Here is an 18473-nt window from a genome sequence, read left to right as displayed (position 1 = left end):
AAGTTTCCACAATAAAAATATGAAAAACTAATAGTATAAATACTGGAAGAATTAAAATTACTTCTGTACCTTCCATAACAGTTAAAAATTGCACTGGGCTGTTAGGAATAGAAACTTGAAAAACAGTGGGTTAAACAACACAAAAGTTTGTTTTCCTCTCCCGTAAATGAATCCCAGATGTGGGAAGTCCAAAGTATGGCAGCTCCATGATGTCAGCAGGGTCCCATCTCCTTTCCTCTGTCCACACTGCACCATTGGATGGGACCCTAGTCCTCATGCTGTCAAGATAACTCCTACAGTTCCAGCCATCATGTCTACATTCCAGGCAAGAAAATGAAGGACAAAAAGAGAAACTGCTCATGCCAGCTGAATTTATTTCTTTAAAAGGCTTTTCCTAGAAGGCTAACTTGCCCAGTCACCTCAATTTATATTTTGTTTGCTAGAACTGTTACTTGACCCTCCCAGCTACAAGGATGCATAATGCTACCATGACTAAACTCAGATACATCCAAATAGGCTAGATTGTGCTGCAGGACAAACTGCCTAATCTCAGTGGCTTGACAAGTGTATTTGTCACTCATGCGAAGCCTGCTGGAGTCCATGTAATGCACCACAGCAGCGTTCCTCCGTGTGTTTGCTCAGCATTCCAAGCTCCTCCACTCTGATACTGCCTTCATATGGATATGAACCTCTGTGATTGTGCTCTTGGCAGGGATGAGAGAAAAGCATCAGCAGTTATAGTCTTTCACTTGGAAGTGTCATATTTCACTTCGGCTCCTCTTCTGTTGGCTCAACTAGCCATGTAACTGTGTCTAACCTCAAGGAGAAGGGAAATACAATCTTCCCACCTGCCAAAAAGGAAAAGAGAACAAGAATGTTGATGAACAGAACAATGTCCTCTACATCTAGGTTCCATTTCTAAGGTAGAAGTGAACGTGGATTTTGGGGAGGCAATCAGCAGCCTCTGCCACAACTCCTAAAACATTAGAAGAAAAACATGAAGGGGAAAACTCAATCAATTCAACAGCAGCATGAAATGGAAGAAAATAATAAGAAAGCACGATAGATAGAAAACTCAAAGATGGATAAGTCTGTGTTAAATGGAAATGGGTAAAATGTGTCTATTAACAGAATCTCACTTTGGGTTTTAAAAATACCCAACCATATGTTGTTTATCATGGACATACCTCAAATGAAAGGAAGCTGGAGGATGAAACTAAAAATTAGAAAAGGTAAAGCAGGAGAGAAAATTTAGCTGTTTGAAACACACTTAATCCTCTCTCCTGAGCCCAAGTAAAATGAAGATAAAGAAATTAACTTCACCCAGGAAAGCTCACATCATGAAGCGAGTGGGAGAAATGCTTTCAGTGGACAAGAGAGGACCACAGTTCTGGAAAGGAGAAAGCTAGAAGAGAAGGGTAAGCAGGAGGGAGGATGCTGAAGAAAAAAATGCTCAGAGGAGCGAAGGGATGAGGTTACCAGGATTCAACTGCAAGCATCTGACGCCAGTACCTGGGCTCTTAACCACTCTACAAACTGCCTCTTCAAGTGGACTTGTGACTCCGGCTATAAGAAAGCCCTGATATAATGAAGTTTTTGAAAAAGAACACACACACACACACATACTCTCTCTCTCGCTCTCTCTCTCTGTCTCTGTCTTGCCCTCTGTCTCTCTAATTAAAATACTACACACATATACATTTAAAGGATAAAATGGGTATTGTGAGCAATGGGCACTTTTTGCCACCAAGAATAGTTCTGCAAAATGTAAAACAGCAGATCATTCCAAGTACTCCAAACTATTCTAGAGTATAGAAAGAATAGAAAGCCACCCAACTATCTATCATGCTGGCAAAGCACTGATGTCAAAACCAGACAAGTATATTATGAGAAAGGAAAATTTAGACTACTGTTAATAACAAATGTAGATGTAAAAACTCTAAATAAACTATAAGCAAATTGCGATCAAAATTCTTTCTATATATATAGGGGTTTCTCCAGGAAAATACTGATGGCTCAACAGTGAAAAATCCATCACTGTAACTATTTTAAAGAAGAAAAATCATGATTATAATTAAACACTCATTCCCATTTTTAAAAATTACTAGCAAAATGTAAAGAAAAGAAACTTTATACTAGCAATCCAAGGAATTAAAATCAAATACTGGCTTCTGACTTTCTAAAATAGACTCAAAATCTTGGAATAGACTCTTAAAACTAATGGCAGAGGCAAAAATCTTTTGATTGGCAAGAACCATGCTTTTTGAGGAAAAAACAGGATTTAGAGTTTCAAAAACTTCAAGGAATCTAGGCCTAAACTTATACTAAAAATACTAAATATAGAGCAAGTTGGACGGGAAACTAGAGAGCTTAGCTTGCCATGTGTCCCTGAGAAAGTGGCCTTTGTCCAGATCCATTCCCCCACAATAACCGTTGAAGGTGGCTAACAATCTCCATACAATTTGGAGAAACTGAGAGCAAGGATACCAGTGTTCTTTTCCTGGGTGGGGCCCAGAAAAGAAAACAAGATCACAGTACCCGTCCACCAAGCTCAGCCAGCAAGTGGTGGCAGCAACAGTGTAGAATTGGCAACATGGTGGCCTCAGCAGAGAGGGCCCAGGACTCACCCCCTCCAGTCTCCAAAGGTTGGGACTTAGCTACACATGTGAATGTGCAGATCTCAGCAGCCAATGCCAATATAGTGAAGGAGCCACCAGCTAGGCACCTTACAGATCTGGCACAACAGTGCACTAACACCTAATATGTGCATGCCAACCTAGGGAGAAACAGGGGAGGGCAAGAAGCCCCTAAATGACTGAGAAACAAACAGAAGTGATTGAGTTTGTAGAAATTCATTAGATTACTATTTTAGCCAAGAGATAGAATATAGAATTGAAGTAGAATTACAGACAATTAAAATAAAAAAATGAAGTTTTTCTAGAACTAATAAATAGGTACATCAAGTTGCAGGATACAGGTTAACATGCAAAAATTGTTTTCCTGTATACCAGCAATGAACAATTGCAATCTGAAATTTAAAACACAATCCCTCAATGGATATAGTTTCAGTTATCCAAGATGGATAAGTTTTTAAATAAAAATACATATACCATTTACATGAGGACAACTCCCAAAAAACAGAGAAAGAAAGGTAGATTTAGGTATGAATCTAACAAAATATGTGCAAGATCTATATGAGGAACACTACAGAACCCTGGTAAAATAAATCAAAGAATATCTAAGTAGAGAGATATTACATATTCATGGATAGAAACTTCAATATTGTTAAGATTTCAGTTATTTCCAATTCAATCTAGAGATTTACCACAATCCTGATCAAAATCACGGATGTTATTTTGTGGATAGCAACAAATTGATTCTAAAGTTTACATGAAAAGGCAAAAGACCCAGAATAACCAACGTAATACAGAAGAAGAAGAGGAAGAAGGAGAAGAAGGAGAAGAGGAAGGAGAAGAAGGAGAAGAGGAAGGAGAAGGAGAAGGATAAGGAGAAGGAGGAGGAGGAGGAGAAGAAGAAGAGAAGAAGAAGAAGGAGAAGATGAAGAAGAAAGAACAAACTAACACTACTCAACCTCAAGAGTTACTATAAAGCTACAGTAATCAAGACAGTGTGGTCCTGGCGAAAGAATAGACAAATAAATTAATGGAACGAAAATGAAAGCCCCAAAATAGACCCATAAAAAACACAAAAATACAGTCAACTGGTCATAGAGAAGGGGGCAAATGCTATTCAATGGAGAAATGATAGTCTTTTCAACAAATGGTGCTGGAACACTGCAGATCCACATGCCAAAAAAAATGAATCTAGACACAGACCTTACACCTTTCACAAAAATCAACTCGAAAGAGATCATTGACCTAAATGTAAAGTATAAGACTGTAAAACTCCTGGAAGATAACATAGAAAAAAATCTACGTGGCCTTGCTCTCAGCAATGACTTTTTAGATACGACACCAAAAGCATGATCCATGATGGAAAAAATTAACAAATTTAAAAAATGATAAAGTAGAATTAAAAACTTCTTGGCACTGTTAAGAGAGTAAAAAGAAGCCACAGACTGGGAGAAAATATTTACAAAAGACATATCTGATAAAAGACTGTTGTCCAAAACATACAAAAAAAAACTATTACAAATCAACAATAAGAAAACAATCAATTTTAAAATGAACAAAAAAAAATCTAAACAAACAGTTCACTAAAGAAGACATACAGATGACAAGTAAACATATAAAAACTTGTTGAACATGATATGCCATTGGGGAATTGTAAGTCAAAATTATAAATAATAAGATATCACTGCATAGCTACTAAAACGGCCAAAATCCAAACACTGACAACACCAAATGCTGATGAGGATATGGTGCAACAGGAACTCTCATTCACTGCTAATGGGAATGCAAAATGGTATAGCCCCTCCAGAGGACAGTTTGTCAGTTTGATTTAAAAAACAAACGAAAAACAACAACAACAAAAAACTAAGTAAAGTTTTGCCATATGATACAGCAGTTGTGCCTCTTGGTATTTACCCAAATGAATTGGACTTGTGTCCACACAAAATCTGCACTCAAATTTTTATAACAGCTTTATTAATAGCTGCCAAAAGTGGAAAGCAACCAAGATGTTCTTACTATTCAGTGATAAAAAGAAATGAGATATCAAGCCACCAAAGAAGACATGGAAAAAAACTTGAAAACATGCTGCTAAGTAAAAGAAGCAATCTGAAAATGCCAGGTACTGTATGACTTCCAGAATTAAATTAGCATCACTCAAATACATATTGTGAGAAGTTGAGATACACATTGTAAGCACTTGAACAACAACTAAAAAAAAACTCAAAGATATAGTAAAAAATCAACAGAGAAATTAACATAATACACATAAAATATTTAACACAAAAGAAGGCAGTAATGGAGGAACAAACAACAACAAAAATAGAAATAGAACAAAATACAGAAAGAAAATAGCAAAATGACAGACATAAATCCTGCCATATCAATAATTATATTAAATATAAGTAGGCTAAACATCACATTCAAAGAACACAGGTTGTTGGACTGGATTAAACAAACAAACAAAACAAAAAACCCACAAGTGACGCATCTTACACACAATAGGTTGGATGTAAAAGGATGGGAAAAGAGGGCTGAATGGCCTTATCAGACAAAATAGACTTTAAGAGATGAAATAATACTTGAGACAAAAAGGGATATTTCATAATGATAAAATGATCAACGCATCAGGAAGATGTAACAATTATAAATATAACAAAAGGGCCCCAAAACACATGAAGCAAAAACTGGCAGAACTGAAAGGAGAGGGAGAAAATGCAACAGTAGGCCAGGTGCAGTGGCTCACGCCTGTAATTCCAGCACTTTGGGAGACCGAGGCGGGCAGATAACTTGAGCTCAGGAGTTCAAGACCAGCCTGGCGAAACTCTGAGTCTACAAAAAATACAAAATCAGTTGAGAATGCTGGCGCATCTAGAGTTTCTCCCTGCATATATTTGCATACCTTCCAGCCCCACATCTAACTCCTTAAAATTCCCCAGGCCAGGTACAGTAGCTCATGCCTGGAATCCCAGCACTCTGGGAGGCCGAGGCAGGAGGATCGCTTGAGCTCAGGAGTTTGAGATCAGCCTGGGCAACATGGCAAAACCCTATCTTTACAAAATATATAAAAATTAGCTGGGCACAGTGGCATGTTCCTGTAGTCCTAGCTACTTGGGAGGCTGAGGTGAGAAGATGGTTTGAGCCTGGGAGGCAGAGGTTGCAATGAGCCAAGATCATACCACTGCACTCCTGCCTGAGTGACAGAGCCAGACCCTGCCTCAGAAAGAAAGAAAGACAGTAGAAAGAAAGAAAGAAAGAAAGAAAGAAAGAAAGAAAGAGAAAAAAAAGAAAGGAAAGGGAAAGAAAGAAGAAAAAGAAAACGCAAGAATAATAGTTGGAGGTTGATATGGTTTGTGGTTTGGATCTGTGTCCTCACCAAATCTCATGTTCAGTTGTATTCCCCAGTGTTGGAGGTGGGGCCTGGTGGGATCATGAGAGTGAGTTTCTCATGAATGGTTTAGCATCATCCCCTTGGTGCTGTTATTGTGATAGTAATGAGTTCTCATGAAATCTGGTTGTTTAAAAGTGTGTAATACCTCCCATGTTGCTCACTCTCTTATTCTTGCTCCCACTCTGTGAGATGCCTTGTTCTCACTTTGCCTTCCATCATGATTGGAAGCTTCCTGAGGCCTCTCCAGAAGCAGAAGCTGCTATGCTTCATGTACAGCCTGCAGAACTGTCAGCCAATTAAACCTCTTTTCTTTATAAATGACCTAGTCTCAGGTATTTCCTTATAGCAGTGCAAGAATAAACTAATACAAAGGTTTTAATACTCCTCTTTCAGTAATTGATAGAACAACTAGACAGAAAATCATGATTGTAGAAGATTTAAACAATTCCATGGACTAGTCAACCTAATTGACATTTATAGAAAATCACCCCACAAGTGCAGAATACATAGTCTTTTCAAATACACATGGAACAGTGTTCAGGATAGACCATATGCTGGGCCACAAAATTGATCTAAATAAATCTTAAAAGATTGAAACCAAAACAGATATGTTTTCTGACCACAGCAGAATTAAATTAAAGATATTTGTTTAATTAATTTAATTTAAAGTTAAATGAAAAGATATTAAACTAAAGATATACAACAAAAAAAACCTTGAAAAAGCACAAAGATTTGGAAATTAAAGAATAGATTTCCAAATGACCCATGGTTCAAAGAAGAAATTACAAGGTAAGTTTTAAAATATTTTGAACTAGTCAGGCATGGTGGCTCACATTTGTAATCCCAACACTTTGGGAGGCCAAGGCAGAAGAATTGCTTGAGCCCAGGAGTTTGAGAACAGCCTAGGCAACATAGTGATACCTCTCCTATATAAAAAGTCAAAAAATTAGCTGGGCATGGCGGCACATGCCTGTGGTCCCAGCTACTCAAGAGGCTGAGGTCTGAGGATTGCTTGAGCACAGGAGGTTGAGACTACAGTGAGCCATGATCACGCCACTGCACTTCAGCCTGGGCAACAAAGTGAGACCCTGTATCAAAAAAAATATTTTTAAAACTGAATTTAAAATAAACAAAATTGATAAAAAATTATGGGATGCAGCTAAAGCAGTGTTTAGGAGGAGCGCTAAACACTCATAAAAGAAGAAAAGTCTCAAATAAATAATCTAAGTTTTCACCTTAAGAAATTAGAAAAAGGATACTAAACTAAACCCAGATCAAGCAGAGAGAAGGAAATCATAAAGAGTCAATGAAATAGAAAACAGAAAAGTAATACAGAAAAACAATGGAGCCAAAAGTTTGTTCTTTGAAAAGATCAACAAAATTAGCAAATCCTTAGCTACAGTTACCAAGAAAAAAAAAAGAACAAATTACCAAAATCAGAAATAAAAGATGGGTCATCATTACTGACCTTATTCAATATCAACAAATTGGACACTTTATGTTACATAGACAAATTCCTGGAAAGACACAAATTACCAAAACTCACTCAAGAAGAAACAAAACATCTGAAAAGATTAATAACAAGTAAAGACACTTAATTATTATTAATTTCTTTGAGACAGGGTCTCCCTCTTTTGCCCAAGCCAGAGCACAGTGGCACTATCAAATGATCCTCCCACCTCAGCCTCTGAGTGGCTGGGACTACAGGCATGTGCCACCATGCCCAGCTTTTTAAAAAATAGTTTTTGTACAGATGCGGTCTCACTCTATTGCCCAGGTTAGGAGATTTAATTATTAATTTGAAATTTTCCAATAAAGAAAAGTCCATGCTTAGATGGCTTCACTGGTGAATTCTACAAAACATTTAAAGAAGAAATAATACACAATCTAGACAAAGATATTACAGTAAAAGAAAACCACAAACAATATGCCTCATGATATATACACAAAAAGACTTAAAAATATTAGCAAAACAAATTCAGCAATATATAAAAAGATTTTACACCATGACCAAGTAGAATTTATCCAAGGAATTCAAAGTTGGTTTAACATCCAAATATCAATTAATTCAATATGATATGAAATAGAATAAAGGCTAAAAACCATGATCATCTCAATAGACACAAAAACAGCATTTGGGCTGGGCGCAGCCCTTTGCTGTTTTTCAGCACTTTGGAAGGCCAAGGTGGGCAGATCACCTGCGGTTAGGAGTTCAAGACCAGCCTGGACAACATGGTGAAACCCCGTCTCTACTAAAAATACAAAAATTAGCCAGGCATGGTGGTGTGCACCTGTATTCCCAGCTACTTGGGAGGCTGAGGCAAGAGAATCACTTGAATCCAGGAGGCAGAGGTTGCAGTGAGCCAAGATGGTGCCACCGCACTCCAGTATGGATGACAGAGCAAGACTCTGTCTCAAAAAACAAACAAACAAAACAAAACAAAAAACAGCATTTGACAAAATCGAATACCCATTCATAAATTTCTCAGAAAACTAAGAATAGAAGAGAATATTAACTTGATAAAGGGCAGATATGAAAAATGTACAGCTGACACCATACTTAATTATGAAAGACTGCATGATTTTCCCCTAAAATCACTAAAAAGGCAAGGATGTTTGCTTTTGCTGCTTGTATTCAACATATAATAAATATTCTAGCCAGTACAATCAGGGAAAGAAAAGAAGGAAGAGAGGAAATAATGGAGAGAAGGAAGGACAAAGAGAGAGGAAAGAGGGAAGAAAGGATTAAATGCATCAAACTCAGATTATAAAGTAAGAAATAAAACTATCTTTACTCATAGATGACATGTTTGCCAGTGTAGCAATCCTTAAGAATCTTCAAAAACCATGATTAGAAGTAATAAACAAGTTTATCAGGGTTTCATATATAAGATCAATATACAAAAATCAATTAATCGTATTTCCATATATCAGCAATGAACATCCAAAAATAAAATCAAGAAAATTTATTCCATCAAATAGCATCAAATATGAGAGATTACCTAATGGGTACAATATATGTTATTCGGGTGATGGAAAACCTAAAGCTCTGACTTGTGTGTAACAAAATTACACTTGTACCCCATACATTTATATAAATAAATTTTAAAATATCGAATAGAATAAAATACTTGGCAATAAATTAAACAAAATGGGTTACAGACCAAAATCTAAATGCAGAACTGTAAGACTCCTAGAAGATAACATAGGAAGAAAGCCAGATGACCTTGTATATGGTGATGACTTTTTAAATATAACACCAAAGGCATGAAATAAAAGAACCACCATGAGTACTATGCAATAAAAAATGTATTATATAGGTCATGGTGGATACATGACATTATGCATTTGTCAAAGACCATACAGCTGTACAAAACAAAACATGAAACCAAATGTTAACTATGGACTTTAATTAATAATGATGTATTATTTTTGGTTCATCAGTTGTAACAAATGTACCACACTAAAGCAAGGTATTAATAATAGAAGAAACTGCAAGTGGGGAAGAGAAGAGAGGGTATATGACAACTTGTGCTTTCTATACAGTTTTTCTGTAAATCTAAGACTGCTCTTAATAATATTCCATTTTAAAATGTAATACAAGAAATAGATCTTACACAATTGTGGGAGGAATTGAAGAAGTAAAAAAATCTAAAAAATAGAGCTGAAGATCAGAGAAAAGTCACTAATCAGTACTGGTAAGAGTGAATAAGTCAGAGCTTACAGAAAACTCTAGAAAGTAAGCGTGTCCAGCTGCTGGATGGGAACTGATGGGGAGGGAGTGGAGACTAACATAGAATTCCATGGAAGGTAGCTAATTTTTGTGATTTCTACCTTTGTGATTTGCAGCAAAGCATCTGGTGTTGGGCCTAAGGCCAGTGTTGGTCGGCATGACTGACTGTCAGGAAGGAGAGCTGGATGCAGAGTAGGAAAATGACAAATTGGAATCCCCTCAACAGGTCTGAACTTGAATTTTTTTTTTTTTTTTTTTTTTTGAGACGAGTCTTGCTCTCTCGCCCAGGCTGGAGTGCAGTGGTGTGATCTCAGCTCACTGCAAACTCTGCCTCCCAGGTTCAAGCTATTCTCCTGCCTCAGCCTCCTGAGTAGCTGGGATTACAGGTGCGTGCCACCAGGCCTGGCTAATTTTTGTGTTTTTAGTAGAGATGAGGTTTCACCATGTTGGTCAAGCTGGTCTCAAACTCCTGACCTCATTATCCTCCCACCTCGGCCTCCCAAAGTGCTGGGATCACAGACATGAGCCACCATGCCCGGCCTGCACATAAATCTTAATTGCTAACCAATGTCAGCCTTTAAAGAGTAATATATGCTGCTTCACTTTCATCTCTTGAATCTTATGCAATTTCACTTTGGACTGACTCTCACTCAGAAGTATACATGGAACAGGATTCTGGGAAACATGGTTCCCTGTAAAACCCAGTTGACAGTAAAACGATGTAGCATGGCAGTTCCATTTAATATTTAAAATCAATTCAGGCCAGGCACAGTGACTCATGCCTGTAATCCTAGAACTTTGGGAGGCCAAGGTGGGAGTATTGCTTGAGGCCAAGAGTTCAAGATCAGCTTGGGCAACATAACAAGAACCCATCTCTATTTTTTTTTAATAGCCAAATGTAGTGGCACACACCTGGAGTCCTAGTTACTTGGGAGGCTGATCACTTGAGCCCAAGAGGTCAAGGCTGCAGTGAACCATGATCATGCCTCTGAACACCAGCCTGTGCAAGAGGGCAAGACCCTGTTTTTTTTGTTTTGTTTTGTTTTGTTTTTGAGATGGAGTCTCGCTCTGTCGCTCAGGCTGGAGTGCAGTGGCGTGATCTCAGTTCACTGCAACCTCCACCTCCTGGGTTCAAGCGATTCTTCTGCCTCAGCCTCCTGAGTAGCTGGAATACAGGCACATGCCACCATGCCCGGCTAATTTTTGTATTTTTAGTAGAGACAGGGTTTCACCATATAGGCCAGGCTGGTCTCGAACTCCTGACCTCAGGTGATCTGCCCGCCTTGGCCTCCCAAAGTGCTGGGATTACAGGCGTGAGCCAGTGCGCCCAGCCAACCCTGTCTTTTAAAAAAATTCAGTGTAAGGGAGCGACATTAGCAAGATGGCTAACTAGGGGGAGCGCCCATAATACCCATAAAACAATTAGCAAGATGGTTAACTAGGGGGAACTCCCATAATACCCATAAAAACAATAATTTGGCAATCCAGGGATGAAAATAGCTCTGTGAGAGCTCCAGAGTATAGTTAAGAAAATGTAGTAAGCCAGTGGAGCATAAAAACAGAGGAAACATGAAAAACCATTTTACCTTCACCCCATCCCCCATCTTCTAGGCTGGCATAGCTCAGAGCCAAGAGGAAACTCTTTAGCCACAATTTTGCCCTGTGGAGGAAAAGGAGAGAAGGAAAACCCCAGCAGCTTTCATCACTGAAGACCACAGTGACACTCCATACTATTGAGGATCCCCAGTCTTTACAGACATGGATTCCAGCTGACAGAGCCATCCAGAGCCCATGCCATGCCACCATGAGTGCACCTGTGTCCTGAACCTGGTGCCACTTTGCATACACTCACACTCAGGACCTAGCACTCCCATCCATGCACTGTAACCAGTACTGAGCAGAGCCCACAAATCTATGCCCCCTGGAACTGAAGCCACTTTATTCCTTCCTTTATCAACCATTGTGCCACCATCCCTGGGCATCCCAGACCCAGTGCTACTTCATGCCCACAAAATCCAGTGCTGATGTGTCCCCTGGACTCCGTGCTGCCGTGCCCCTTCCCCCAAATTGGTACTACCATGTAAATCTGAAACTGGTGCTATCATACACCCCCAGAATGAGCAATCCCAGATGCCCTCAAAACAATATTCCATATGTCCTCAGAATTGGCATCCCCCCCTGTCCTCAGACTTGGTTCAGCCATATACTTCATCCAGTTGATGTCCTCATGCTCACCAACAGGTGAGTGCAGCTTTCCCAACTGAAGCCAATCCATTAATTCTGAAAGAGGTAACCACTTCTTTAAATGTGCCGATACCAAAGCAAGGCTACAATAAACACAAAAAATAGGAAAAATGTTTCACCACCAGTGAAACACGTACATTTTCAGTAACAAACCCAAAAGAAATAGAGACCTATTAATTACCTGACAAAGAATTCAAATGACTGTTTTTTTTTTAAAGCTCACTAAGCTATAAAAGAACACAGGTAACTCAACAAAATCAAGAAAACAATGCATGAACAAAACAATAAGTTCAAGAAAGAGATCAAAATCATAAAAACCAAACAAATTCTGGAGCTAAAGAATTATGATTAATAAAATGTAAAATACAATAGAGAACTTCAACAACAGACTATATCAAGCAGAAGCACAAATCAGCAAACTAGAAGACAGGTCACTTGAAATTATCCAGTCAGAGAAACAAAAAGAAAAAAGACTGAAAAAAAGTGGAGAAAGCCTACAGGATATATGAGACACTGTCAAGACAACCAATAAATACATTATGAGAGTCAGAGAAGGAGAAAGGAATGAGAAAAGAGCAGAAAGATAATCTAAAGAAATAATGATGGAAAACTTCCCAAATCTGGTGAAGAAAATAGATATTCATATTCAAGAAATCCAAAATACCTCAATAGGTTGAACATAAAGAGGTCTATATCAAAGCACATTATAATTACATTTTCACAAGTCAGAAACAAAAGAGAGAATTTTTTTCAACAAGAGAAAAGCAACGTATCACATGTGAGGAAACCCCCATAAGACTATCAGTATATTTCTCAGCAGACCTTGTGTTAAAGCAAATTATGTGTAGACAAGGCCCAAATAATTCCTGAGCAGAACAAAGTGAATTAGGCCTCATAAGTGACCTTAATTTTGCTTGATTTACAAACATAAGCAAAATTTAACTTGAGCTATTTTTTGTACATGACTATATGAAAAAAAAACTTAAGTTCAATCAATCAGAAGCAGCCAACAAATATATAATTAGGAAACTTCCAGTAGGATAGATCAAATAAGGCAACTGTATAACTGTAACTAATCAAATATTTTCTTTGCTTTACTTCTGTGTTTGTCCTGTAAAAGCCTCCTCCTTTTGTTTTCTTTCTTTCTTTTTTTTTTTTTTGATGGAGTCTCGCTGTGTCACCCAGGCTGGAGTGGAGTGGCATGATCTCAGCTCACTGCAAGCTCTGCCTCCCAGGTTCACGCCATTCTTCTGCCTCAGCCTCCTGAGTAGTTGGGACTACAGGTGCCCACCACCACACCTGGCTAATTTTTTGTATTTTTTAGTAGAGACGGGGTTTCACTGTGTTAGTCAGGCTGGTCTCGATCTCCTGACCTAGTGACCCACCTGCCTCGGCCTCCCAAAGTGATGGGATTACAGGCATGAGCCACTGTGCCTGGCCTCCTTTTGTTTTCTTAGTCAAGCTCCCAAACCACTTCTGGTTTGAAGATGCCCAAGTCATGAACCACTGTTTGCTCAAATAAACTCTAAAATTTTGTTGAGTCTCAGTTTACCATGTTAACACTTAAAAGCCCAGAAAGAGAGTAGAATGAGATACTCAAAGTACTGAAAGAAAAAAAAAAAAACCTGCCAACCAAGAATACTATACCTAGCAAAATTAATCCTTAAAAGTGAAAGAGAGGCCAGGCGCAGTGGTTCATACCTATAATCCCAGCCCTTTGGGAGGCCAAGGTGGGCAGATCACTTGAGCCCAGGAATTCAATACCAGCCTGGACAACATAGTGGGACCCTGTCTCTAAAAGAAGAAACAAAGCCAGTTGCAGTGGTTCACGCCTGTAGTCCCAAAACTTTGAGAGGCCGAGGCGGGTGGATCACTTGAGGTCAGGAGTTTGAGACCAGCATGGTCAACATGGTGAAACCCCATCTCTACTAAATGCCTGTAATCCAAGCTACTCGGGAGGCTAAGGCAGGAGAATCACTTGAACCTGGGAGGTGGAGGTTGCAATAAGCTGGGATCACACCACTGCACACCAGCCTGGGCAACAAAGTGAGACTCCACCCCCTCCCCCCAAAAAATATAAACAAAGAAAATAAAAATTAAAAAAAATTTTTTTTAATGAAGGAAAGATAAACTCTTTCCAGAAAAGAAAAAAAACTGAGGGAATTAATCACCACCAGCTCTGTGTTACAGGAAATGCTTAAGGGAGTTCCTCAAATTGAAATAAAAAATAAAAGCATGCTAAACAGCAATGTGAAAGCATATAAGAACATAAATCTCACTGGCAAATACATAGAAAAACACAAAATAATGTAACATTATGAGGCATAAACTATTTTAACCATAATATGAAAGTCAAAATAAAGTTTGTTAATATGTACACAATATTTTAAAAAGTAAATGCAGACTACAAGAACATAAAGTGGGTGCAGGAAGTAAAAGTGTAGAGTTTTTATGTAGAATTGAAGGTAACTTGTTATCAAATTAAAATAAATGGTTATAACTACAAGATATTTTATGCAAACCTAGAGATAACAACAAAGAAAAAAAAACCTCTTAATAGATATATAAGTTTAAACAAAAGAATTTAGGCTGGGTGCAGTGGCTCATGCCTGTAATCCCAGCACTTTGGGAGGTTGAGACAGGCAGATCACTTGAGGTCAGGAGTTCAAGACCAACCTGGCCAACATGGCAAAACCCCATCTCTACTAAAAATACAGAAAAAAAAATCAGCTGGGTGTGGTGGTGCACGCCTGTTATCCCAGCTACTCAGGTGGCTGAGGCACAAGAATTGCTTGAGCCTGGGAGGCAGAGGTTAGATAATGCCACTGCATTCCAGCCTGGGAGACAGAGTGAGACCGTCTCAAAAAAAAAACAAAAAAAAGAATTTAAACAAAACATTACAGAAAATCATCAAACAACAAAGGAAACCAGGAAGAGAGAAAGAGGAATACAATAAGTGCAAAATAGGCAAAAGCCAAAATGGCTGTAGTAAGTTTTCATCTATCAATAATCACTTTAAACTTAAGTGGATTTAACTCTTCAATCAAAAGGCATAGAGTAGCCAAATGGATCAAACAACAATAGCAACATCCAGCAATATGCTGTCTACAAAAGACTCTAGATTTAAGAGCATAGATAGGCTTAAAGTGAAGGAATGGACAAAGATATTTCATGCAAATGGTAACCAACAAAAAGCAGGGGTAGCTATATTAATATTAGACAAAATAGACTCCTAAGTAAAAAAACTGTCACAAGAGACAGAGAAATTCATTATCTAATGATAAAAGGGCCAACACAACAGGAAGATATGACAATTCTAAATGTAGATGCACTCAATATCAGAATACCTGAACATGCAGAGCAAATATCAACAAATCTAAAGGGAGATATTAATAGCAATACAGTAATATCAGGGGACTTCTATGCCCCACATTTTTAAAAGCCTATGGATTATATTGAATATACCCTTAATTTTATAAATGGATAAAACATCCAGACAGAAAAACCAATAAAGAAACAGCTGATTTGAACAACAATATAGGCCAAATGAACCTAATAGAAACATAGAAAACATTCTACCCAACAGCAGAAGAATATACATTCATTCTCAAGTGTACACAGAACATCCTTCAGAATAGATCACATGTTAAGTCAAAAAACAAGTCTTAACAAATTTAAGATAAAAATTGTTTCATGCATTTTTTTCTGACCACAACAGAATGAAACTAGAAATCAATAATAGTTAAAAAAAGGAAAATTTACAAATACATGAAAACTAAACAACAGACTCTTGAACAATCATTGTGTCAAACAGGAAATCAAAAGGGATTTTAAAAGCATATCTTCAGACAAACAAACAAAAACACAACCTATCAAAATTCATGAGACTCAGCAAAAGCAATACTAAGAGAGAAATTTATAGTATTATATACTGTATTAGTCCGTTTTCACACTGCTGATAAAGATCTATCTGAGACTGGACAATTTACAGAAGAAAGGTTTAATAGACTCAGTTCCACATGGCTGGGGAGACCTCACAATCATCGCAGGAGGTGAAAGCCATGTCTCAAGTGGTGGCCGACAAGGGAAGAAAGCTTGTGCGGGAAACTCCCCTTCATAAAACCATCAGATCTTGTGATATATATTCACTATCATGAGAATAGCATAGGAAAGACCCGTCCCCATGATTCAATTACCTCCCACCCAGTCCCTCCCACAACACATGGGAATTGTGGGAGCTACAATTCAAGATGAGATTTGGGTGGGGGCACAGCAAAACCGTATCATATACCTTCACTTAATATGGAGAAAGAGCTCAAATAACCTAACTTTATACCTCAAAGAACTAAAAAAAGAAGAACTAACTAAGCCCAAAGTTACCAGAAGAAAAGAAATAAAAAAAAATTAGCACAAAAATAAATCAAATGGAGAATGGGAAAAATATTTAAAAATCAACAAAACTAAGACTTAGTTTTTTGAAAAGATAAAATTAACAAAGACTTAACTAGACTAAGAAAAATGGAAAGAAAACTCAAGTAAATAAAATGGGACATGAAAGCAGAGACACTACAATGGATGCTTCAGAAATAAGTTTCATAAGGGACTATTATAAACAACTATACTCCAAAAAATTGGATAACCTATCAGAAATGGATGAATTCTTAAAAACATACAACATATCAAATCTGAATCAAGAAGAAATAGAAAGCCTGAGTAGATCAATAATGCATAAGGAGATTGAACTAGTAATCGAAAACTTCCCAAAAAAGAAAAGCACAGGACCAGAAGTCTTCATGGGTAAATTGTACCAAACATTCAGAGAAGAATTAATATCAATTCTTCTTAAACTTTTCCAAAAAAAAAGGAAGAAACTTATTTCATGAGGCTAGCATCACCCTGATACCAAAGCTAGACAAAGACATCACAAGAAAAGGAAGTTATAGGACAACATTCTTGATGAACATGGATGCAAAAATCCTCAATAAAATACTAGCAAACTGAATTAAATAACGCATTAAGAAAATCATACACCATTATCAAGTGAGATTTATCCCTTGGATGCAAGGATGGTTCAACACACACAAATCAATAAACTTGATACACCACATTAACAAAAGGAAAGATTAAAAACACATGATTATCTCAATAGATATAGAAAAAAATTTTGACAAAATTCAGCATGCATTCATGATAAAAATTCTCAAGAAGTATTCAAGAAACATTCCAACACTGTAAAGATCATATGTGAAAAGCACACAACTAACATTGTAATCAATGGGAAAAACCTGAAAGCTTTCTGATATAGTTTGGATATTTGTCCCCTCCAAATATCATGTTGACAGTTGATCTACAATATTAGAGGTGGTGCCTGGTGGGAAGTGTTTGGGACATGGGGGCAGATTCCCTCATGAACAGCGTGGTGCTGTCCTTGTAGTAATGGGTGACTTCTACTCTATTAGTTAACACAAGATCTGATTGTTAAAAAGAGTCTGGCACCAACCTTCTGTCACTCTCTTCCTCTCTCACCATGTGATGTGCATGCTCTCCCCTCACCTTCTGCCATAATTGGAAGCTTCCTGAGTTCCTCAGAAGGAGATGCTGGTGCCACACTTCTTGTATAGCCTATGGAACCATGAGCCAAATAAATCTCTTCTCTTTGTAAATTACCTTGGGTATTCCTTTACAGCAACACAAGCAAATAATTACACTGAACCCTGTTGGGCACTCTCTAATTGGATGTCCTGGGTCCTCCCAAATCTTAGTCCTTTAATACCTGTTTTTGTCCTTCTCTTATTTGGACCTTGTGTCTTCTGTTTAGTTTCTCAATTCATACAAAACCACATCTAGGCCATCACCAATCATTCTATATGACAAATGCTCCTTCTAACAACCCCACAATATCACCCCTTACTCCAAAATCTTTTTTCAGTTTAATCTCTCCCACTCTAGGTTCCCACACTGCCCCTAATCCTGCTCAAAGCAGCCCTGAGAAACATTGCCCATTATCTCTCCATATTACCCCCCAAAATTTTTGCCACCCCAACACTTCACCACTATTTTGTTTTGTTTTTCTTACTAATATAAGAAGACAAAAATGTCAGGCATCTGAGCCCAAGCTAAGCCATCATATCCCCTGTGACCTGCACATATACATCTAGCTGTCCTGAAGCAACTGAAGAACCACAAAAGAAGTGAAAATAGTTCCTGTCTTAACTGATGACATTCCACCATTGTGATTTGTTCCTGCCCCACCCTAACTGATCAGTTGACCTTGTAACATTCCTTCTCCTGGACAGTGAATCTCAGGAACTCCCCACCAAGCACCTTGTGACCCTGCCCCTGCCCGCAAGAGAACAGCTCCCTTTAACTGTAATTTTCCACTACCTACCCAAATCCTATAAAACTGCCCCACCCCTATTCCCTTTGCTAACTCCTTTTTTGGACTCAGTCTGCCTGCACCCAGGAGATTAAAAAA

At 38.0% G+C, this 18473-nt stretch overlaps 1 long non-coding RNA gene across 1 annotated transcript; it reads right to left on the bottom strand.

Moving 5' to 3' along the window:
- Positions 1 to 354: 354 nt before the first annotated feature.
- Positions 355 to 18167, bottom strand: LOC129143622 (uncharacterized). Its single transcript, XR_008547264.1, has 3 exons — positions 18075 to 18167; positions 17499 to 17620; positions 355 to 848 (listed from the first exon to the last, which is right to left on the bottom strand). It is a non-coding gene; the product is annotated as an uncharacterized LOC129143622 (long non-coding RNA).
- Positions 18168 to 18473: the final 306 nt, after the last annotated feature.

Source organism: Pan troglodytes, chromosome 2 (assembly GCF_028858775.2).
Source record: "Pan troglodytes isolate AG18354 chromosome 2, NHGRI_mPanTro3-v2.0_pri, whole genome shotgun sequence".
Taxonomy (NCBI): Eukaryota; Metazoa; Chordata; class Mammalia; order Primates; family Hominidae; genus Pan; species Pan troglodytes.
The sequence above is the reverse complement of the archived record's forward strand: the minus strand, read 5'-3'. Positions and strand labels throughout refer to the sequence as shown.